This window comes from Neopsephotus bourkii, unplaced genomic scaffold (assembly GCF_033783945.1).
Source record: "Neopsephotus bourkii isolate Nb327-2 ecotype Australia unplaced genomic scaffold, CSIRO-AGI_Nbou_v1 NB_780, whole genome shotgun sequence".
NCBI classification, from domain to species: domain Eukaryota; kingdom Metazoa; phylum Chordata; class Aves; order Psittaciformes; family Psittacidae; genus Neopsephotus; species Neopsephotus bourkii.
This window is the reverse complement of record NW_026901276.1, coordinates 1,167,688-1,191,257: the sequence shown is the minus strand read 5'-3', so window position 1 is coordinate 1,191,257 and position 23,570 is coordinate 1,167,688. Positions and strand designations below refer to the sequence as shown.

Genomic DNA, 23,570 nt, shown 5'->3' with positions numbered 1-23,570 from the left:
GTGACAACAGGCATGCTTTGATAGATGTCTAGGACTGCATAACAAATATTTATTAAACTGTTTATAATATCCTCTGTGCATACCCAGGCATCTATGAGGACCTGACTGTCCCTTATCAGCCTCATGGCTCCCAGCTTCACCTTGGCCTAACTCCAGCCCTTGCCTTTTCCTTTTGTTTGCCAGACAGCTTGTAGATCTCAGTCATCTTCCATGTCCAGGCTCTCCTTACTACCTCCAGGTTTGGAGGGATGGTGCTGCTGAAGGAGGTCCCAGCAACGCTGCTCTGCTACTGCCTGCCCTGGTTTGCCCCACTGATGCTCACCTTGGCCTGCCTGTATGTGGGCAGGGGGATATAAAAAAATCCCTTTCCTCCTAAGAAAATATTTCAGTGACAGAGGGGCTCAATAGGCAGAAGCAGGTGGTGGAGGAGGTGTGGGGCTGGGGAACAGTATAGCGGGAAGGGCGCTGTGGCCCATGGGACCTGCTCTCTTAGCACATAGAATCACAGAATGGTTTGGGTTGGAAAGTACCTTAAAATCATCTAGTTCCAACCCCCCTGCCATGAGCAGGGACACAACACACTAGATCAGGTTGCTCAAAGCCCCATCCAGCCTGGCCTTGAACACTGCAAGGGATGGAGCATTCACAGCTTCTTTGGGCAACCTGTTCCAGTGCCTTGCCACTCTCACACTAAAGAATTTTTTTCTTATATCCAACCTAAGCCACCCCTGTTTAAGTTTGAACACATTATCCCTTGTCCTATTCCACCTTCTGGCAATTTTTAGAATGAAAACAGAAAAACTTAATAGAAAGACTGAAAAAGTTTTTCACAAAGCAGCTGGATGACTCAGGAAGGATTTATGTGCTTTCTTGATTTCTCCACTATATTTTTGGGTTTTTTTGCAACTGAGATCACATTTGTCTCTTAATTTTCACATCTGTGATTGGCATTTTCTCATGACAAAAAGTGAAATTCCCTGCACTGACAGTTGTCAGAAGTCAGGAGATGTATTATGCAAGTATTGCTTTTGCATTTCATCAGCACTGCGTTCCTAACCCCCTGTTATTCAGTTCTTGTCGCTGGTGGGCATACATTGCTGGCCAATGTGTATTACTCCTAACTCGGGTCAATTGTTCTTATGGAATTTTTGTCCAAATAATGCTTATATTTAAAATCTCTAATTTATGATATCTGATTGGATAACAGTAGTGCAAGACCAGCTATAATGGCTGTTGAAGTAGTAGGAGCCTTTCTATTGACTTTATTCTGAAAGTAAAGAGATCCTCAAAGGAAAACAATCCCTTATTACTGCCTACTATTAGGTCTTTGGAAAAAAATAAAAGCAGTAACTCCGAAACAAAACATGAATCTTTTTTAATGCATGAATGCACTCCGTCTTTTTTGTTTTCTCATTTTGTGATAGTGTACTGTTTAACTAAATAGATGAGGTATATGGTCTAAGTAGCTTATGGATGGATATTACCTTCATTTGATACACCCTAATGAGAGACTAGAGGAACAGTAAGTAACCATTTTCCTACAAAATTAAAAATGTGCAAGAGATGAGCATTTAACTACTTTGACATTATCTTTTGCTAAATTAGGTTAAAGTAGTGAGTTGCGGGACATTTAAACATTAAGAATCAATGAAATGCATGTTTTGGAGGAATGGCTTTCTGAATGAACGAATCCTCCTACTCAAGTAGTAACAAGGTATTTAGCTTTTATGTAATGTCACTTTTCATCTATAGGTGTCGTAGTGCTTTGTTCAGGCCACCTACAACTGATGCCTTCCCGACACAGGAAGGCTTCTCTCAACTGCATAGACAGCAAAGCCTTGCAGAGCTGTGTATCAAATAGCCTGAGCTGTCTGGCATGCTCGGCACAAAGCTGCTGGATTAGTCACACAAAAGTAGTATCAACAAGAAAAGCATAGTAAAACTGTAGCATTTGGGACAACATAGCTCAGCAGTGAGTACAGCACCCTCATACTTACGGAAATGGGTATGTAGCTCAGGAAGAGACAAATATAATTGCAGTTAAGACTATAAACAAGAATTGTTGTGATTAAATCTCTTCATTATGAGATGAGTATTATTCCCTGACTAGATACTGCTCCTCAGAGTCAGGCTCGTCTGTAAAGGAAATTGCTTTTGAAATTTTCATAAAATACGGAAATATGGATTATTCTTTTTGAAGTATTTGCTTTCTTGAACACTCTTGCCTTGACTTATCAGAAATCTGTAATATGTAATCTACAATATATAAAGCACATAATATAAATAACATGTCATTATATATAAATTAAAAATATAAAAAAATACACAAGACTCAAGGAGAGTCAGAGAAGTTACCCATATAGCAGTTTGCAGGTTTTACCTTGTTCTCTTTGAAGTAGTCCAGACTACTTAGTCATGATAACCAAAGCTGCTTTTTAATCAGATAAATGCAATTGTACTTGGAAAAGGGAAAAGAAAAAAAAAAAAAAGATAAAATGCTGACCATTTTGCTTTACTGAAACTGTTTAGCAATTAGATTGATACTGCAGTTTACAGCATTCAGATGTAGATTTTTACATGAGTAGGGCTTCTGTTTGGTGTTTTCAGTGGGGGAATGAAGGTGTATTTTGGAAATTCAGGGTTTCTTTCATCATATAAAAAAAACTATGCTTACCATCCAGCTAGATGTGTATCATGCTGTAGTTCTATTGTATATACACACTAAACAAGAGAATGTGTAAGTGCTGGTGTTTTGCATTGCTTAGGCTTTTTCTCCCATTATGTTAAAAATTGGGAAACAAATATACAAATGGAAACACTGTTCAATACCTGAAGTCCACAGGTAGGTAGTGAGAAATCAAGAACCTCTAAACAAACTTGCCAGCAAGGTAAACACAAGGCCAGGAGGTTTTAAGGGCACCATGCAGCTAAGGCATAGTGTTAGATCTTGGATGCTACCCATTCGACCAAATTGAACTTACTAACCAAAAGTATTCTGCATGATGTTAACATTCTTTGGAGCCATATACTCTGCCAGCCCTTTCATTTTAAATATTACTTTTAGAAAAGGGAGTTTACTTCAACTACATTGTTTTGCTCTCCTTAAGACACATTAAATGGGATAATCCTTTTAAAGTCACTTACTGAAATATAGATGAGGATGTGGTTTGTGCCTTTTCCTTACTTCAAGGGACATGATACCTCAAGATTATATACACAGAATCATAGAATGAGGGAATGGTTAGGACTGGTGCAAGTACAAGCATAATACTCATTGACATTACCCCATGCATTGCATGCCACAGAATTAAAACAATGTTTAGAAAAAAAATAAGATTATGTTTATCTCTTCGATAAAATATCTTGAAAACACTCAAGTCACGATCAGGAGAAAGGAGACCCCCTTCTATGTTATACATGCCATACTGGTTGATGGGAGGACAAAGCCAAATAGAGATTCAGTATATGGCTGAGGAAAAAAGAAAGCTAAAATCTCTTTACCTGTGTCTGTACAACTGCATTGCTATTCACATCAATTCAGTGACTGAGAAATGAACCCAAACCAGTTTCCTCAACCCAGGGGTGAATTTAACCAAGAACACAGGTGGTTTGTATTCTGCACATGTGAATGGTCTACATCTTTACTGTGTTATTAGTCTGGTTTCTGCTATTTTAGCAATTACATTGTATTTTGTTCACATCTTCAGTCTTCCACCTTTTTTCATTTTCCCTTTCTCCTGACAGACCCTTAAGCAGCCTCTCTGGGAACCTACATAGCTCCCATGACCACTGTATACAAACATCTCACAAACATTAACTTTTTATCTTCACTGCACCCTTGTGAATAAGCACAGTGTTAATTTGCATTACAGAGAAAAAGAACAAAAGTACAGAGTGATTACATGACTTGCGTATCAGTGGAAGAGAAACCTGTAAAACATCAGGAACTGAAGGTGTGCACTGGGTGTCTGGCTGACATGTTAACCCCACGCACCACCTTCCTATTCCTATTGCAGAGCATGAACAGCCTCGAGCACTCATCATGCTGTCCAGGAGCAAAGACTTTGGATATCACGTAATGGAGGTGCCTGTGCTGGGAGTCTGATATTGCTTCTCAGTGGTAAGAGAGCAGCTCTCTCAAAGGATAACAGTGAGAATCAAAGTTAGAAGCCTCTCTCACTTTCCCTCTCTCCCCCTCTCCCAACCAGCTAGGATGCCTGGGCTTCTAAATCAAGCACCCAAACCAGCTCTCTGAAGTAGATAGGATGAGTCATTTTGCTAACTTAAAATGCCCTGTACTGATCTACAAAGAGAATCCCAGAAAGTTTTTTGTATGTCTTTTAGCTACCCCCTCATATGGATCACTCATCATAGTAGTATCTGAATGCCTTTAACCAGTCACATTAATTTCTGTGTTTTAAATTTAATTTTGATTTTACTAGTTGTTGCATTCATTTCTGGTTTATTCTTCTCTTTTATCCAGCATAAAGAATGGCATTCTTTTTATCATAAGGAGAGGTGGTATGGCGTGTGAGCGAGCTCCACAAATTCTGCAACAGCTCCCACCTCTCCTGCAACCCACTGACTCTTCACGGCACGTTATCTATCGATAATCCTTTATCATGTTCTGTAATAAAATCACACTTTCCCACATGCTGCTTTTCTTTCCTCTCTTGTCTTCTAAGATCGGGGTTTAACAACTGTAGCAGTTCGGATTCTTCTCTACAGCCCTGCAAGGAAGACAGGATGGATTTATTGGTAATGGAATGTTGCCTAGTCTCTTTGTCCCTCTTTTGGGGAGTACCATTTACACAGACGTAAACAGATACACAACTGTGTGTGTTACTTCACAATGCTCAGATACTTCCTTCTCCTCCACCCTCCCACCCCATGCAATAGGTTGTAAGAGTATGGAATGCCTCTTGACACAACTGTCTACCTATGGACAGGCAACTCCATGTATATATTCCCAAAGTGTGTGTCTGCAGGGCTAGTTCTATGGAAGAAGGGATGCCTATTCCACCTGCACCTTTGTGCAGGAATGTGGTCAAATTTATTGCGGGGTGTCAGAATTTTAGAGTTAGGCTTTATGGAACATTTGCTTAGTATTATAAACATCTGCAAATTACTATTTATTTCATGAAGTAATTAACATTCTTAATTAGATGCACCTTGCAGCTGCTGTTAATCTTAATTGGCAATAATGCAGTTACATTTGGCTACATGTCTTCAGAAGAGCTACTGAGGAGAAGAGGGGGAAAAAAAATCTGAAGGGAAGGAAATAAAACTGTTCCCACACAGTTCAGAGAGTTCGCACAAAGAAGATCCCATGGCAACAGCGAGGCCCACAGTTTGCCTTATAAAAATCCAAGAATAGATAATGTATCATCTCTCCTAAAACAACACTTCGCTTCGGAAACGGGAGGGGAACTTGGGGGGAGACACAAAAATAAATTAAACCTCATTCGGGAAAGAGAAACAGGCTGACCCCCGCGCATGTTGCGCACCGGGCGTTCAGCCTCCCCCTCCCTCCCCTGCCTCTGCCCCAGCTACAGCTCCTGCCCCGGGCGGGCGCGGCCCCAGCGCGGCGGACCGAGGCGGCGCGGGGAGGCGTGCGGCAGGGAGGCCCCGTACCGGGGAGTTTCTCCAGGATCTCTTCGAAGGGTCCTCCCCCCCTCGCTCCCTCCCTCCCTCTCCCAAACACCCACCCTTCTCCGCCTCCTCCTCATCGGCGGGCGCTGGCGGTGCGGTGCGGGCGCGCAACCCGGCGGCGTCCATCGGGTGGCGGTACCGGCAGCTGCCGCCGGCAGGCGGCCCGGCGGAGGACGCGCTCCGCCGATCGAGCGCGGCTCGTGGAAGCAGGGGAGCTGTGCGTACGCTGCAGTTCCTCTGCCTCTCTCCCTCCCGCTCTGCCTCTGCTCCTTAGGATATTTTGGGTGGATTGTGGTTATCAGTCAAGACCTCCTCTTTTTTTGCTGATCACTTATCATTCTCACAGGGGATTAGTATCGTTTGGGGCAAGCGGACAAGCGATTTTTTTTCCTCTTTCTTTTCCCTTTGGAGATATTTTTCCCCCACCACCCCATCTTCCTTTTTTTTCCTTGGTACGGCGGTGCGGGTGCTAGGACCCGGCAAGCACCCTCCCCCCGCCCCGCCGCCCCCTTCTTCCCATCCACAGCGCTTTCCCCATTGCCGCCCAGCACCAGGGAACCCCGCCGGACCGCTGCTCACTGGATACTCGTGCGTGGCAGAGCCCGGATCCGGCCCTCGGCGGCGGCGGCGGGGAGCAGGGTGCGGAGGTGCCCGCGGGCGGCGTGGGGGCTCCCAGGCAGGCCGCCCCCTCCAACACCTCCCCCCCCCTCCGCCGCACCTGGATGGTACCTCCCGCCGGCGCCGCGGGCACTTTCTGAACTAGGAAGGAAGGGGCGACTCGTGGGGGGTGGGGGGCGCCGCCGAAGTCTGTATGGAATTACCTGCACCCGCGGCGGGGCTGGCAGCGGTGGATGGATGGGCGCCGCGGCACTAGCGGCCAGCTCAGCCCCAGGAGTAAACACGGGGCTTCTCCGGCCGAGTGCGCAGTGTGGTGACCGGCTCTCGCCTCGCTGACTGATCGCACAGGAGGGATATTGCGGGAGACTCCTGAGGGTAAGGTCATTTTATCCAGGAAAAAGCCTGGCATTGCTAAACTTGGTGGTGTGGGATTGAAATGATGGGTACTTTCGGGATTGCTGCATTATCCTGATGCGAAGGGCTCCAGCCGGTATTGGCAGTTGAGTGGAATAACTGCAGTAGATCTTCTGGTGAGTGCTTTTTGAGATAAAAATCTCCCTCTCCCTCTCTGTTCTTGCACCCTCTTGGTTTGGGAAAGAGTATTTTATTTCCCCCTCCTTTTTTTTTTTTTTTCCCCTTTTGCCTCGGTTGTATTATTTTTGACTGAAAAGGTGATAGTGAAGAAGCTCTCCGTGATGGAATCTATTTAATATGATGATCGGATACCATCCGCTGGTTAAAACAAGCGTTTCCAACCCTGTGCAGCATTCTGCTGCATTTCATAGCTGCAATGGAGAGAGAGAAATCCTGCTTTTCAAGTTGTCAAACTTTAAGGTGGCGATCCTTATTGATCGTGGTACAGAGCTCTGGTGCTAAGGGTGTTAAATGCCACTGGTAATTTGGGTTACAACTGTTCCTGTAAATCCTGCAAAGCAGTTATGAGCTGAGGGACAGTAAGAAAAAATCTCATCTTGATCATAGAGAAATACCGTTAATGTCACTAGCCTGAAAATGTCTTATCCAGCTGCTCTTATAGTCCCCCCCCTAACTTACCTACTGAAACCTCAGACCACGTGTATGGGAGTTGAAGATTTGCGAACAGGGATGCTATCTTTGGTATTTCATACATACATGCATCTGGCTGAGAGACTGTGTGTGAATTAGTTCCTGCTAGTTGTGTGAAGCAAGACAGGGAGAAAAAGGAGAGAAAAGATTGTCTTCTTAAGAACAGAAGCGAGCAAGGGAAGCACTTCAGCCTCTAAAGATTTGAAGGGATCCAAGCAATGCACACTGGTAATCTTTCTCTGCACGATCAGTTCTGATAGAGGGAATGGGAGAAGGTTGAGGCAATCAATTGTGATGATGTTGTGCAGTGCAACACACTGCAACACTAAAGTTCTGTAGTGTGTGCGAAAATACATACCCTTATGTACTGCTGCTGGGTTCATGCATAATGAATGGAAAAAGATATGCAGATCTGTCTGTAGGAAGATGGATGTATTTGTGCAAAGACGGCGATTATGTAACTTGATTACATCAGTGGCATTAGTCGCCGATAGTGGAATAATATGCTTATATAGCGTATTGATCACTTGGGTTAACTTTGTAGTGCTGCTGGCAGCGGGGGATGGAGACCTGGGCAGAAGAAGACACATCCTTACTCTGCTCTTGACAAGGGGCTTGCCTCTCGCAGGAAGCCTTTTTCTGCCTCAGCGTGTTCCTGGCGGAGTTTCCCCGGGACAGGATGCCCAGGCAGGATGAGGCTGCCCAGTTGCTAGTGCAGCCACACCCGCGGAGAGGGCTCCAGCGAAGCAGCCCCAGCGAGGAGTCTGCACAATGGTACCATTCAGCAAGTCCGGCTGCGGGCTCCTTGGCAAGGTCACTCGGCAACCTGGGGCTTCAGTGCATGGCAACAGCTGAGCGGAGGAGGAACAAACCCAAAATTAAAATCTATCCTCCCCCCCTTCCTCGCTGTCGCCTCCCTCCAAACGTGGTGTTCTGCTGACCCCTCTTCTAGTGTTAAGGCAGAGCTGGTGCTGCTTCACCCCGAGGTTATTTAACACAGGTAGTGTTCTCTCTTGGTGTGTGCAGTGACTGCGTCACAGCTTTAGCAGGATGGTGCTTTAGTATTTTACAGTACAGCATGACTGACTTTAGAAAAAAGTATTGTCAGCTCTAACAGCCTAATCCACCTGTTACTTTATGGGGAACCTAAAAGGTGGTCCATTAACACATTTCAAGCATCTTAGAAGTGAGCAGAGGAAGAGCAAAGGTGTGACAGGACTCACAGTGATTTAACTTGGATGCACTTTTCACAAAATTATCCACAAAGATAGTAGTATCAAGATATACTTTATCTTAATAGCCATTTTAGAATCATAAATCCCTATTCCTGTCTCTTCTGGAGGTCGGGGAAGAGTACCTCTGGAATACAGTTAAGCATGTAAAGGCACTGCTGAGGCCTCTAACAGATGTATTTTCTGAAAAAATATAAGCCTGATGAAATCTTAAGTCAGGTGAAATGAGTGATCTTATCATCACTGGCCTACGTCCTTCCTCACTTCACTCTGAATTCCTTCCAGAAAAATGTCGCTAAAATGCTTTTCAGTTAAGAAGAGGTTAGGGCACAGTGGGTTTTACATCTCTTGATAAACGTGATCTTCACATACCTACTAGATTTAATGAACTATCAAACTCACAGTATTTTTACCATGGAACAAGCCTGAAAAATCATTTTTACCTCTGCTTCCCTGAAAACATCAGTATTTTGAAGTTGGTTCACCATTAGTTCATGACTATTTTCATATTTCTGGAGGATAAGTCTGGGCAAGCACTAATAAATCCTCCTAATGTAGTATAGAGTTTGACATTCATAGAGTATACTGAGTAAATTGGAAAAAAAAAAAGGATATGAAGTTAACTCTGTTTTCATCCTTCAGGGGTCAGAATAACACTATGGCAACTCCTGTGCATTGCCACAGCTCTTACAGTTTTCAGAAACGTCCGTAGCATTCTCTGTTCCACCATACATAATTACAGGCATGCTCTTTTCTTACGGGACTTCTCGTGACGCATAGGCAACATACCTGTGCCACCCATCTTAGAGGAATTGCTACAGAAAATGTTATAAAACCGGTACTGTAAAAGAATAGGCATTGACAGTGTGGGAATATATCACATGGTACATATAAGCTGCCAGGCTTCATGCAAGGGTTTGCAAATTCAGGGTAATAGCGAACAGCAAATCTTTATTAATAGATTAATTTCATTATAGTTAGCAATACCCACTCAGTAAAAATAAAGGGTTTCAGCTCCAATGCAGTATCTGTTCAGTTTGCACCAAATATAGCATCTTTGAGAGGAAACTTTCTTTGCTGAAGTAAAACTGTAAATCAGTTGGACAAATGAAGAGAAAATGTGAAGAGAAATATTTACATAAAATATTCCCAGGCTCCAAATCTCAGACCACTGAAAGCAGTGAGAGTTTTGCCACCCACTCCTCCCTAGCACTGAAAAGCCAGCTTTTAAAGAAGACAGCAGTGCATGAAGAATAATCTCAGTGCCTCCCTCTGAAAGAGCAGGCTTCTAACTGTCATTATCACTGAAGACAGTAGACTTGTTTTGCTGCTGATAGGAAAATTTGAAACATATGGGGCAGATCTTAATGAAGCTTTTCTAGTATTCAGTGACATTTTTGTAATGTATTCAGAGTACTTTCTGTGGCTATTATATCGAGCCCATGTATTGGGAAACAAAGCACAAAAAGGATAACTGACTGAGGTTTTCATTTGGTATGTTCGCACTTGCAGTGAAGTGTTTGGATATACTTCTGTGTTTCATAACAGCTATGATCTTCAGCGGCTGGGAATCATCTTATTTTTATAGTGCATGCTGCATAATATATGGCAACTGAAACATCCAGGATCTGATTAATATGGTTAAAAACTAGCAACTTATCTAGTGATGCTCAAGTTGTAAAGTTTAATTATAGCGGCACCATTTGCACAGCTATAGATAAGGTTGTGCCAGCATTTCTATTATAAACCTCTATCTTGTTGCCATCCGTTGTGTCAGGGGTCCGTGAAATAAGTATTTACAGTAGACACCATAATGGCTATTTTGGATTACCATCATGGCCTGTCAGGTCAGTAATCCAAGTCTTTGCATGCACGTCTACAGCAGCACCAAAGCAGCCATCATGCTGTATCAGTTTAAGTGTATGCTTGTTTTATTTTAAAATGTAATTAAACATGAGATCATGTAATTAAACATGATCACCACAGTGACTAGGAGGATCATTTAATTTACTGTTTTTCATGCACTTTTGTATTGTTTTCATATTAGACAAACAAGAAAACCCATTTCAAATGCAGCAATGAATTTTACTTGTGATAGCTTCAAATTAATGCACATTTGGAAGAAAGCTTTTCTGGAGGGGGGGGGAGAGAAGGGGGAAGAATGAAGATGAAAGGTTCTGGGGTCTTTTAATATTAATATTAGTATTCAGGCTTTGCATGTTCCTCTAAAGTAGTCATATATGGAACTCCATCTATTGCAAAAGGGAAAAACCTTGTGTTATTTGCTAAAGCTATGTAAGACCAGGGCAAGGAAATCGGGTAATGCTGGTTCTCTTTTTTAGCATTGGATACCCTGTTTTTCTAGGTCTCACTGTACCTGTGCATTATAGATACTCCTAGGTTATTTCATGGTGTTATACAGCACACTATTTATGCCTCGATAACTAGGTCTGAACAAATGAACCAAGGACATCAGTCTTAACAGCTTTCTGTGCTTAGAAATTTCATGTTTGTAAGAACAGCACACAGACAAACAATAGTCCTTCAGTGGTCATAGCATCAACTGCAGCAGTTACCCACAAAGATTTTTTGTTTGTGGATGAAGAAGGAGAAAGGGAGGAAATGAAAACATCTAGATTTTTGCCAATGCAGTAGATATTATTTCCATTTTATTTTTAGTTCTGAGAATAATTTAGGTAATGCTCACTGTAGCTTTTGGAAAGGATCACAGAAACCTAATTCATGCATCGAAAAGACCAATACAATTTATACAGATCTATACAAGCAGCAGGCAGGCAAAGGGTTGTACTACTTGGCGATTGGTTGGCTAGTGGTGTCACTTTTCTGTTCTCTGGTCCTTCACAGCTGTCCTCAATGAATAATGCATTGTAAAAGAGGAAGAAGATGGAGACTAGCAGAATGGGTTAAAAAGGGGGCAGAAAAGCGTATAAATATACAGACATTGGAGATGTAGGTTCTGTTTCTTCAGAGATGGGCTATATTTCTATATTCATTTTGCCCGCTCTCCACTAGTGAGACCTGAATGCTTAATGTTTCTGTGGTTCCCAGCTCCCCCTGCTCGAGTGTTTTTGAGAACTCTGAAACTCTTCAGTGTGAGGGCCTTTGCCTTTCCATTTTCATGCATGTTTCCAGTCGCACAGTTGAAACTGTGATCTTTCCGCTGAGGAAACTTGAGGTACTTCTATATGAAATAATAAAACAGTAGCAGGAACATAAGAAAAATAGTGTTACCTGTTGACTATTTCAGAAGAGACAGATATATAATATAAATCAAATTCTCATCTGGCAAAGCACTAACTGAGTGGAATCTCACAACACTCTTACAAGTGTACTATGAAATCACAGTAACGTGCATCATTATAATGTATGAGGAAAGGCATGTGCCGGTGAGGTTAGGAGTGTGTTTAACCATCAGTGACCTGTCCGGCTTCCCACACCAGTTGTCTCAGAATGAGAATTGCTATGTCTGAATGGTGTAAGGGACCTACATGTATATTCATCCCTGCCTACATCCATTTGGCAGTACATCTTTATCGGATTTGACTCTGAACTCAGTGGATCATATGCCTCAAGGATAATTCCTACACCAAGAAGATATGTTCGTATGATGGAAGACTTGGGATGGAGCCACTATGTCTGCAGAGGGATGTGTTTGGCCAGGAAGCTTTTGTGTGGCAGTGATCCCTGGCAACAGTTTTAGACCTGTGTCTGTCAGGTTGCTGTTCAGTGTACAGAATTTCAGGATAGCAGCAGGGCACAGCTGTTACCATATAGCACCTTGGCATTCCTGCATCCTTAACTTTTCTTCAATGCTTTGTGGCTGTCTCCTCCCAAATTAAAACTTTTTTTTTCCTTTTTTATCATTTTAGAATAATGTAACTGGAAATGTATAGTATTTCCTTTTCAGCAACTTATGTGCATGACAGAGATATGTTTTTGTCGTATGTCAATATATCAATAAGATCTGCATATGTGTTAAATGTAGAGTTTATATTATTCAACCTCTCCTCTTAGGAAACAGAAAAGACCTGTGAAGTTTCTACTAGATATGTGTTTGGGGTGTCCCCTAGCTGAAGGTGGTGTGCTTCTGCCAATGTTAAATCTGGTTCACTGGTTGGCACTGTTTCTGTACATATATATTTTTATATATATATATTTAGTTACGTACATGCAGAAATGCATATGCCCACTTACGTATATGCATACCTAAGTATTTATTGCCATACATATGCATTTTCTCACATACATACACAGGAAAACTGAGACCAAGCCATTAAAAGAAAGTACTCTAGTTATTTCTTATACTAAATGTAGGAAACATAACATCATTCAAACATACCGTGAGATGGTAGATGGGTTTGACGGTTGATTTGCTATTAATATATCTTTTTAAATTATCTGTAAACACAGTTTATTTGAAGACAATACAGATTTATTTTGGAATGCCAATACTATGAAAGAACTATTAAAGATACCAGTCAGGGCTATATGGTATAATCCATAATTTTAGAAATACACATGGTAACACTTTGGAGGGTGCAATCTGAATGTTTCTTATATACCTCTCCAACAGAACAACAGGTACTCTTGAAAATCCCTAGTCCACTATTATAGAAAAGCTCAAGAGTGTTTACTCAGTTCATAATAGAAGGAAGCTATGTATATTAAAAAAGAATGCAAAACTTTTAGTATTTCTGTGTAACTCTTGCCTTACCAACTGGTGACTGTCATATTCAGTATGAATAATGTGTCTGTCTTTGGTCACTTCCTATCCAGAAAACTGTTAAGGAAGGAAGAAAGGAGCAGAGAACGAGAGCAAAAAGAAAAACCTTCACATAAGAAAAGTACCATCTGAAGAAAGATACGAAGGTTTGTTACTCAGAAAAGAGAGGATGATATGAAGAACAGGGGAATACTGAAGGCGGTTAAAAGATACTTTGGGTTCTCTTATATATTGCTTTCCTGATGACTAGTAAGATTTAATTGTGACTAATTGTCCTGGGTTCAGCAGTAGCAGTCATTTTTTCTCCTTCTTAGTAGCTGGTGCAGCACTGTGGTTTTGACCTTTGGCCTGGGAACAGCACTGGTAACACCGATGTTTTTAGTTACTGCTCAAATGTTTAGTCTGACCAAGGACTTTCTGAGCCTCATGCTCTGCCATGGAGGAGGGGAAGCCGGAAAGAAACAAAGGCAGAACACCTGACCCAAACTGACCAAAGAGGTATTCCATACCACAGCATGTCATGCCCAGGATGTAAACTGGGAGTTACCTGGAAGGGTTTGCTCACTGCTTGGTCGGGCTCAGTATTGGCAGGTGGTATCGTATTCTCTTCCCTTGTTATTTCCCTTATCATTATTATTATTGGTGGTAGCAGCAGTGGTTTGTGTTATACCTTAGTTACTGGACTGTTCTTATCTCAACCCATGGGAGTTACATTATTTCGATTCTCCTCCCCATCCCTCCAGGAGCAGGGGGGGTGGGGGTGGCAAAGAAAAGGGGTGGGAGTGAGCGTGAGGGCTGCGTGGTTCTGATTTACAGCCTGGGATTAAACCACGACACTAATCTAAAATGAGTAAAGGAGAGCACTCTAATATAGTTCACGCAAATGCTTTGTCTCCTACTGGCAAGGCTGCAGTGAAGAAAAAGGTTTAGTAGAATACAATAGCTTAAGTAAGCCCATGAAGAAACCATAATTTTAGAATTTTGCATTGTAATGACTAGATAAGAAAATTATCAGCATGTGTAATAGATAGACTGGGAGGCTATCACCTTGTGTGCCTCAAGGACCACCCACTAACTTCCAGTTACAGGGTAATCAGTGGATGTGTGTGTCTGTGATTTCTAGTGTTAAAAGTTGCTTCTGCCAAAGGATTTGCTACTGGCTTCTTTTGGAATTCTGCTGTCTGACTGTATGGACTGCAAGTGTGTTCCTGTGACCATAGTTCTTTACTACCTATTCTGTTTCCAAATCTGGCAACTGCGGTACTGCTTAATACTTTATTAGCGCTGACTGAGCAACTGAATTTGGCCTTTTAAGTCCTCATTACTGAAGTCCTGATCCAAAAGTTACTGAAGAAAGTGGAAAGATGCTCTTGGTAGGTTTTGGTTCAGCCTCTAGCTTTATCATCTGATTTACTCATTTTGTTAGTTTCTATGAAAAAAAAAGCACATGCTGCTTCTTATCTTAATTAGGTTAATATTTATTAAAAAAATCAAATCCTGTAAACTTTTGTAGAACTCAGTAAAGCTTCACTCTGTTATTTACAGCGTAGTCTCATCAATTTCCATCATTAGAAGATATGCAACCCTAGTATTTTGTTTCTTCATAGAAAGGAATGTCTAGATTTTTAAATGCTTGTTAGTCTGTCTCTGGAACTTTTAATTGCAATGATAGAAAACTCATTAATCCCTTTAAAAATAATTACTAAAAATATATATGCAGTATTGGTGTACGTTCTCAGCTAGTTATTTCTAAAAATTGGGCAGGTTAATAAAATTACAGATATATTTTAATGTTTAGTTTGTTTAATGTATCCCCCATCCTAGTGCCTCTTCAGTGCTTTATGATGTATATTCTATTAAAGGACAATCATATGGCTCAGTGGACAGACACTGTGCTTCTATTTGTGACTGCTCACTTACAAGAGACCTTCCTTAATTAGTGTTTTCTCTGCATTGTGTCCCTTTGTAGTAGCACTTAATGCTTAATTCTACTGTATTAGCTTATGTAATGTATGTCTTTTATTTCTTCAGCATCCTAAAATTAGTTTTGTAGGTCTGAAACAAAAATAGAAATAATTAGGGTAGATAGCAAATGAAGGTGGGTTTCCACAAAGTCTCACAAAACCTCAGACCCTTTCTATCATTACTGTAGGGAGAGGTGATTCCAGGGGCAGCTGAGAGCCTGAGGTATCACTATAATGTTTCCCCTTTCTGAATGTTCCTGGTAGAAACAAAGAAGCAAGTCCTTAATAAAGGATTTTGAATACTTCACTGTAAGACCAAAAGTAAAATTCCAGTTGAATGGCATTTAATTCCAGTTGCTGCTTTGCCATACTACTTTCCCAGCACTGCTGTTATTTAATAAAATTGTTTTGAAGTTATTGGACCTCCAAGCTCTAAAATCAGTCTGTTTCTCTAGTTCCAAATACTTCTTCTCTGTAAAACTTGACTAGATTTATCAATGCTTATGTTTCCTGTTTCTAAACTCTGGAAGACAAAACCACCTTCTGCTTGTCTTTTGAAGTGTTTTATCTTTTATAATAGAAACTCTTAGTTTAAGATTTCTATTATATATAGAGGAGGGTCTGAGGAAGATTTAATGTTAATTTCTTCTCCTTACCTTAATGAAAATTCAGTGCCAGCTGTTGAAAATTGTGGAAAGTATTTGCTTTCCTCCGGAAAAAAGGTAATTTCCCTGTTGGTTAGAGGGTGGTTTTTTTTCATCATATTTTTTTTAATTAATTTTTATTATTATTATTTATTTAGAACTTTGATTTTGGGAGGATTGAATAAAAATGACATTTTGCACCAAAATTTTAAGGAAATGAAAACATTTTCTGTTATCAGGCAAGATAATTTCAGGTTAGTTAATGCAAGTTCTTAGCGGAACAGGACTCTCAGCTAAGGTCTTTAAATGCTAACTACAGATAGGAAAATAGTACTGTAAGTCACACTACTGGGGGTGGCTGGGTCAGCTGCAATTTTTAGTAGTCAGTCTTTTTAATTTAAGGTTACCTCACTATTCATCTTCTTTTTTCATGTTGTCTGTATTAATTGTGTACAGAATATGGATGGGTATGAATCAAAGGTAGTTTGTGGTTTTGTTTTTTGCCAGGGTTCAGATGTAACCCCCCTAGTTACCAGGACAAAAATATTAATTATAACAGGTCTTTCTGGCTTTGATGCCAAACTTTGACCCTGTGGTTGCTCCTATTCATCAAATCTTAATACAGTGCCCAGGGAATTGTGGGAAAGACTGCTGTTGGTCTCAGTGTGTAGTGATTTATAATTTTAGCAGCAAGATTCTCTTATTTCAAGTGGTGAATTTGCCTGTTGGTGCAGGGGCATCACCTGTTGTGTGCTCATAGGTATTACTGTATTTGCGAAGAGCAGCTTTTCCAAAGGAAAAGCTGAAGCAAGGAAGTTGCTGTTTTGCTGGAAGATAATCCTAGAAGCAAGGAGATCTCTGCTTTCATACACAAAACCTCTGCCACTTGTTTCAAGTCTTGTTACTAGAAATGACAAGCCGTGCTCAAGTGCTGTTCTTTGGGCTAATTCCAGCTGACGGCTTTCGACCATGGCCCGACCACAGAGCTCAGCGGGTACGCCGGCAGCATTTCCCCTGTCACAGCCAGCCGCAGGAATACACCCAGCCAGCGGGCTCTGCGCCCGCCACAACCTGTAGGCTAGAGGCTCATGGTCTCCATAGCTTTGTTTAATACAAGACATTTTTCTCTTCTCTGAGTTTTGCTGATTGGTGATAATCAGAGCTGATGCTCCGGTGTTTGCTAATTGGAAATAATACTAAGTGAAGCAAAAATAAACCGATTTCACACAGAAACTCCTGTCAGGGGTCTGTGTTACATCAAGAATATGCTTAGAGGAATTCCAGTGAAGCTGTTTCATTCAGCTTGCCAGATTGAGTCCAATATGAGCCTTCAATGTAGATATTATTGTGTTAATTTTAATGAATAAAGATCACAGACACATGACTTATTCAATTAACGTAGCAAAACCCATTGTCAGCCAGCAAAGAATTACTGTACAGCCACTCTAATGCAATCATAAGAGTATACTTTATGGCTGTGAGAATATAATTTTCTTGTTAAAAACCTTTGATGTTTCTTTAAATATATAAAACCACAGGAAATGTATAAATAAGGCTTGCCAGCCATCTCAAATGCCTCATATCAAAATGAATCTTTTAGCTTTAATTTGTGTTTATTTTGGTGTCTTTCAAGTAATGCTGTTGTATATATATATGCATAAATATAAATATAAGCAGAGGTATACATGTATGTAAGCAGAGGTGTATCTATATGCACATCTGTTTTTGCAGAATCATAGGAGTCAATACTGAAATTACAACTATAATGTAAATTTTCAGATGTTATATTTACCTTACCTATATCTTTGTATTTACACAGTTAAGGGGTGTTTAACCACAAGAGTTTCACTTTTCTTTTGCTTTCCTGCCTGATCCAACTCACTGTTAGACAGAAAATGCCCTTTTAAGTTGTTCCGATGCAATTCAAGAGTGCTGGTTTGGACACTGCATTACCTGACGAAGACCCATGGCGCAAAGTCTCGCCTTCATGTCTAATTTAGGGCTGCATGTGTTTTTCCTTCTGAACTTCATGCATTACCACAGGAGCTGGTTCAAAGTTTCTTGAAGTCAAGGAGTCAAGAGACCACCAGGCAGCTGAACGACAGTATCTTGACATGTGCAAGATAGGCTGTTGGCTCTGTGTGAGTCCTGAATTCATAACTCAGAGGGAATCTGTGTTTTGTGAAGGAAGCGAAGGTGCAGGCAGTACCTCTCATAGGTTCGCAGGAGCTGTGTGCTGTGTAGATAGGTTTACATTACAGTAAGAGTCAAGATTTTAACACATAGTTTGGTGTGCTTAACAGCACACTGATACAGACAATGAAAAACATTGCTTGAAAGCAATATATATATAGTCAGACTGATGTTTATCTAATAATGAAACCTGAACATGAAAACAGTCATGGGAATATAATGTGGTCCACCAAAAACAGAAATAAGTAAATTTATTTTTTATTTGGCAGGGACTGTGGTTCTACCATCCCTGCTTTTATTAATACTTTTGGTGCTGTGATTTTAACCCTGCACAGGGCTCCCATATAGGTTTTTAAGCTTGAGCTTTATTGTGATGAATGAGGATGAATAAGTTTTCAATTAGAGACAGTTTCTTATAGCATTATCTTGTCTTCTTTTTTGTACCAAAATTGGCATCATAATCTCAGTTTAAAAAGGAAATTTTACTTCTTCATTTTTATCTTTTACTGGAAATTTGTAGTCTAAAGGTTATTGCAGGATAGAGGAAAAACAGAAGAATAAGACGATGTTCAAATAATACATTTTTTTTACACCCACAAACTTTTGATTTTGTTTTAAGGATTATCTATTAAGACTTTTCACACACCCCCACCCCCCATCTTCACCCCCCTGAAGACAAGGGAAAGGAGCAGATCAGAAAAAAAGAGAAGTTTTTATAATTAAATTTAGATACACATTTCTTTAAGTCCATAACTTGTTTTTAAGTGCAAATTGTCTTTTTGCTTATCTTAGAGGGCAGATAGTCCTTTTACTATTTAAAGCTTACTTTTAAAATAACTTCATTGTGAAGATGCTCAGTTTTTGTTCAGTCCTTATCAAATAATAAAATAATTCATTTAGTTTAATAAAAATTAAACAAAATGTGCTGTCCAGCAATACTTACTTTCCTGTAGATGTTCAGAAATAGTTAAAAGACAGAAGAGACCACTACCACTGATTTCAGTATCAAAATAATATGTACTTCTAGGGGTTCCAGAAAATTTAGTTTATGGAAGTAAAAAATGTTGTAACAGAGCTGTTGGTGTTTGATATATGGAATCACTGATTTCAGCAGGAGGTTGTTTTGTTGATGTCTGGAAATCTAACCCACTTTTACTGATTCATGGTATGTATGGTGCATAGCTTTTTTCTATGAGCAAATGGGGACTTCGTTTTCTTTGGCTTTTCATGCCTCTTTTGTTAATGAACACTAAATTTAAGTTGAAAACAAAGACATAGGGGAGAAAATACCCTTAAATGATCTTGTATTTTGTGTGCTGTGATATACAAATACATGAATTATCTTCAGCAATGTGGAATCTAACTCTATCAGTTGAGACATTCTTAATTGTCACCAGTCCCTAGCAGTGATCGTGACTCCCTTTTGCATGCATCGCTTATGTTCTATGGCAGTAGTGCCATATGCATTTATGTAGTACGTTATTTGTGAGATTTCATAACCCAGATGGACAATTAGTTGTATACCTTCCAGTTAAAATAACGAGAGCTCTGCAATTAGATTGTGGGCCTGGTTTTGGCAAAGTTCTGCCTCTTCCTGAAGGTAAGTTGTGGACTGGTATTGCCACCTCATCGTTTCATTCCCCTGGTTATGTAGGCATGTGGAAGGCTGCTTTTGGATGGATATTAATGGCTATTAATAGTTAAGAATTTAAGAAATCCTAGGTGTTGGTCAGTGGCCTCTGGCATGACTTTGGGTTGGTCACATTATCTTTTCAATGGCATATGTTATCCCTAAGGAGAGATCCCTGCCTCCTAGGCCAATGTCAAGCCTTTCCTTAACATCAGCTCACAAGTGAAGAAGGGGACTTGGCTGGGCAAGCTGTCTCTCTGCAGCAGCTCTCTGGCCAGGAGCTGAGAAAGTGGTCAGTGTGTTCCAGGCTGTGAGAGGCAAGTGGTGGAGAGCAGTTCAGAGCTTGGTGCCCATCCGCTTTCCAGCATGTTGGCCAAGACCACAATATTTATCGTTTGTCCTTGGGTCCCTTCTCAGCCACCTGAGGTGGTCCCAACACTGAGTTGTTATTATTACTGTTGTAGTTCTCTTAGGTTTTGGGGGCATTTGTAGTTTTGATTGTTTGAACTGCAGGCCCTCCCCCTCCATGATAAGCTTAGGGATGGGATAGTATCAGAGGATGGTTCAATACAGACCAAACCAAGCCTGTCACCTTGGTATTAGAGGCAGTCCTTGGAGTGAACTGTCTTCCTTCTCTGTTGACTTCAAACAGAAGCCAGCAATGAGCTCATGGTAAGCAGTGTAGGTGGTCTGCGTGAGGGAGTTTACTCAGGGACTGCATTACTTGGCAGTGCAGGCATATTGCCTGACTTCAGTTCCCATGAGCAGGATGAGGTGATAGCACTTCTCACCTCACTGGCTCACTAAGGGAATAGATACATTAGAAACTGTGAGATGTTAAGATATGGTAAGATACGGGGTTTTGCAGTGTGAGGAGACCACAGAAAAAAGACTTCTGTCTGAGAAGATGGATGGGTTTCCCTTAGTAAAGCATTAATGCATGCTGTATTCTTCCTCTGAATTGCAAGCTAATAACCACAGGTTCTGCAGTTGTTTGTATGGATTTTGTTATGTAGATGGTACGTTTTAATTATTACATTGTAAAACTCATACACGTATGAAAGGGAAGAGTGAAATGAAGAGAGTTATTTCATAACTAAATATTAAAAGCGTATTTATAAACATATTTTTTTCTTAAGAGTAGATTAGTTCACTCTTAATCTTATGCTTTGGAAGTATGTTTGGCTTTATTTGTGTTTATAAGATGCCTATACCTCTTTTTTTTTTATTTCCCTTTGAAAAGCCTCAGAAACCTTACCCCCATCCTTAATATGCTGTCGAGACATGTCAGCGCAGAGCTATGCACCTTTCCTCTTGTCTGTTTCACCCCGGCAGGATGGGGAAGTATGCCCCTCTTGCTTGTCAAATCAGGACTGCGAAGGCAAATGGGTCTCCAGTGCAGGTTCCCTTTGAGGCATCCCTCTGTAACACAGCTGCTCTTCAGAAGTAAGCTGCAAAGCTGCTTGCTGTGATGCACTCATTTCCACGAATTGTCCTGCTAGAAAAGGGCTGATGAAACAAAGGTTTGGTAAAACAGTTCTGTTAAAAGGCAGTTTGACACAGCTATATTTCGCACTTGTAGGAGAACTGAAATGTGCATGGCACTTCAGCAGATCATGTTTTTTCAACAGATTTCAGTTAAGGGTGTTACTGCTTTTAAAGGCCAAGCCGGACTTTTCCCACAGCAGACTTTTTCTTTTCCTCTCCATATATTACTTCATAGAATTGCTTTATACAGGCAAAATGTGCATCTGCCTATATCCTTAGAAAGCTTTTATGATTAAGTTGTGGAAAAAATTCTTTGACCTGGCCCTGCCTGAGTCAGCAACAGTGTCTGCTGTGGGAGGAGGCCAGCATTGTGTTTAGGGTTTGGATGGGTATAGGGATTGTACTGTTGGTGGAGAAATTATTATTCTTTCTTTCTGTTACAAGATCACTCATAATCACTCGGTTTCCATTTCCCTCCATGTTGTGCACAATCAGAACTTATTGCATACAACTTACAAGAGAGAGAATTTGGATGAGGGCAGCTGGGGAGTAAAAGGTAATAGCAAAACCATATTGGCCACACTACTGACAGTAGCTGTCAGTTACCACTTCTCAATTTTTCATAGGCATCACAGTAGACACGGGATTTGAAGGAACGGAGGTTGGAGTTCACTGTCTTTTTAGTCTGCTTGAATGATTGAGGAAGGCTATAAAAAGCCACCTCTGGCTTAATTTCATAGCAGCCAATTTTTATGAAGGGCAAGGTCTGTCTGCAGGAAGAGCAGAAAGCTTTTACCGTGCCAGCCCACCTGCAGATGGCACCTAAGAAATAACAATCAACAGCACAAATTCCCATGAGCTTTTCATAACTCTGTGGCATAAATCTTTCCACCATCAGTGAGATCTCAGCACTTTAGATAACAGAAAGCTGAAGTATCACTGAGGGGAGGTAAGCTTAATTTCATATTACACAGTACTCAGAGCATTTAAATAGAATACTTGGGTTCTTAGTTTGAATTTGGACTTTTGACCTCCTATTTAATAAGCAAGTTTTAATCTTAATCTGTTTGAATTTGAAGGATATTTAATTTTTAATGTAGACTTTGTGTTTTACTTTCTTAATAATCAGAAGGTCACATGGTACCAAATGAAACACCTTGACAATTGAAATTGAGTATATTACTTCTATCACTCAGAATGAATTGTGAGAATTGCTCATACATCATGACATCTGGTTCTGAAAAATGCATTGACCTATAAATTGTCTTCCAGTAGCCACAGACTAGACAGGAGTTACTAAAAGAAATTTGGAGAAAGGTATTTTATGAATGATGGGTGTTAGTACAGCAAAGATGAATAAAGAGGCTATTCAAAGCCCCTTGTAAAAGTTTTTTTTTTGTTAGATCTTAAAAAAAATAAAAACAACTCTAGTATGACTTAGCATTACTCACATGAGATATATTTAATTACCTTTACCTGTCTAGTTATTTCCATTTGAGACATGACACTGGTGAAGCATGCACTAACCACCACATTAATATACAGATGCATGTTCCTGCTGCCATATTAATTTTTACTCAAATGCAGTAAAGTTGTTCAGCAGATGAATAATTCCTGGAATGAGTTGTCTTTGTATTTATTTTTCAAGATCAATTTTACAATGACTCATAAACTTTAATTGTGAATTGTTTTGTAAACGTTATCATATGCTACTCAGGATATACTCCAGTTCTGAATATAAATACCCATCCTTAGGAACAGAGGACAGGGCCTTATTGTTATGCAGTCCCTACTCCCTCTTAAAACAGTTTTCTTTTGGATTTGTCCTTCTACTCCAGTTTCTGCTTTCAAAGCCAGAATAATTGCTGGACAGCTGAGATTTAGTGCCTTTATGGCACTAAATGGCTTTTATTCCGACTCATGTCTATTCCCTGATGGTATACAGAAAGCAGTCATAACTTCCCTGATATTTATCACAATAAACAAACTAAAATTTTCTGTTCTGGTTAGACTTTTATTCCTGTTATGTCCTTTAGCAGCTGTCTTTGCACTTTGTAAACTGAGTTCATATTTTGGAGAATATTGGCGAGAAGCCTCTTCATTATGCCGGAATATGTCTTGCTAGTACCATATGCAGTAGCTCTCCCACATACCTGTCTTAAAATACAGATGCTAAATTTGCAGCTATTCAGTGAAATGCCATTCTGATGTACTTATTCCATATGGTTCTTCTGACATCCGACGTGTAGCAGCGTTTGCTTTACTGGGGGTCTTTGGCTGTCTCAGCTAATCTCTACTGCTTCACCACTCTAAGTGTGTATTTAATGCTGAGAACCTACC

The 23,570-nt window shown here is 40.5% G+C and overlaps 1 protein-coding gene and 1 long non-coding RNA gene across 4 annotated transcripts in view; one reads left to right on the top strand and one right to left on the bottom strand.

The window, feature by feature from the left end:
* The window catches only part of LOC133213121 (uncharacterized), a 59,350-nt gene extending 53,062 nt beyond the window's left edge, over positions 1-6,288 (bottom strand). The window contains exon 1 of the long non-coding RNA XR_009725697.1: positions 6,232-6,288. This is a non-coding gene — a long non-coding RNA (uncharacterized LOC133213121). The remainder of the gene's footprint in view (positions 1-6,231) is intronic.
* The window catches only part of IL1RAPL1 (interleukin 1 receptor accessory protein like 1), a 721,418-nt gene continuing 703,566 nt past the window's right edge, over positions 5,719-23,570 (top strand). For 2 of the 3 annotated variants that reach the window (XM_061355103.1, XM_061355105.1), the window contains exon 1: positions 5,719-6,645. The gene's annotated coding sequence lies outside the window, so the exon portion shown is untranslated. The other variant, XM_061355104.1, reaches the window with a different exon arrangement.